Raw genomic sequence first — 1,610 nt, 5'->3', positions numbered from 1 at the left:
TCATGTAATTCGAGACACGGGAGATTTGTCAAAGTGCAAAGGCTTCAACTAAACGATCATAAATCCTACTTATAATATTCTCATAAAACCCTGCTTACTAAAACAAAAAGATAATTATTAATTTAGTTAGAAATTAAATATCCTCCATTTTCTTCCTACTCATCATTTTAACCGTATTTGTCACCATTAGAAAAAAAATATAAAAGGATACTTCTTTTTTCATTAGGTAAATACTAATGATAAATAATAATTAAATATATCTCCGACTTATTTGAGATGCTGATAAAATCATCGAAAACTTCATTCATGTTGTTACTCCCCTTCCAGAGTCGCACCTTGTACTTAGGATGGAAATGTGGATATTGATGTCGAATCCTCATAAGTCTTCATAGTATATGGTGAGATGAGTCCTATGACGGAGTCTAATGATATCTTAATCGTGTCTAAGTGCATATATATTTTGACTGTTAGTTTTTTCCTTTCTAACTCGTATTCTTCTTTGTCCCCCACTAAAAGAATTTGTACGGTTTTGCTCATGCAATGATGGCTCAACATAAATTTCACATCACATCTAAAGAAAGCCCATAACCCTTTGTGTTGATAGAACTGTCTGAGTCGATCTTTTAAATGGCTCATGTTGTTTGGCCACCTCGTTTTACGTGCATATGCTCTATATGTTTAAAAATCATTATTTGCTAATAATATATGATTATATAAGATCATTACATAATGATATTATATAAGATCATTACATAATAATATTTAAGAATCATTATGTAATGATATTTACTAATAATATATGATTATATAAGGTCACACCTTATAGCAAACAAACACATATTGATTATTTATTTTAATTTGATCACTAATAAATATTATCTACTCTTGTGTTTTATTGAAAAATGAAAGGCTTTGACATTTAATTAAAGTATTTTCCTTAATACATATGTGCAAGTATGTAAAAAGATGAAAGGCTTACAAATATGTAGCGTCTATCTTTGTTATGATATGTCGAACCTTAGGTATTTGTCTTGATTGCGAATAGTCTGTAAATGACGAAGGTCCTTGAGACTTCGTTATGTATATATTTACAAAGCACATTAGTGGTTCGTTATGTAATAACGAAGTCCTAGTATTATTTATTTATTTATTTATTTATTTGGGTATCCTATAAATAGGGTATGTACATTAAAGGGTTGTAACTTTTGACACTTGTAAATTGTAACGCTTGGTTCATGGTACACATTTAGCTTATTTATTTATTTATTTATTTTGAAAGGGCTTGATGAGTTGGTGGCCCTAACTCGTCGAGTGGAGGGCAGGGTATGCACGGAATTTGAGCTATCTACTCGGCGAGTCGAGATCCCCGACTCGACGAGGAGCTCGGCCAGGGTGAAACCCTAATTCCGGGGCACCATATTTAAGCATCTTAATCCCCACCATAGGCCTCATTTATAGCCTTCTTGTCCCAAACCCTAATCCATGAAACCCTAGAGCTTTCCTTGAGTGACATTATTTTTTAAAGTTATATTTTTAACAGATAAGGATAGGAAAAGTCAGTTAAAAATTCATAACTTCTTCATCTGACGTCCATTTTTATCTGTTTTTTT

The sequence above is a fragment of the Lactuca saligna genome, chromosome 9 (genome assembly GCF_052625555.1).
Source record: "Lactuca saligna cultivar CGN05327 chromosome 9, ASM5262555v1, whole genome shotgun sequence".
Classification (NCBI taxonomy): Eukaryota; Viridiplantae; Streptophyta; class Magnoliopsida; order Asterales; family Asteraceae; genus Lactuca; species Lactuca saligna.
This window is presented reverse-complemented; position numbering follows the sequence as displayed.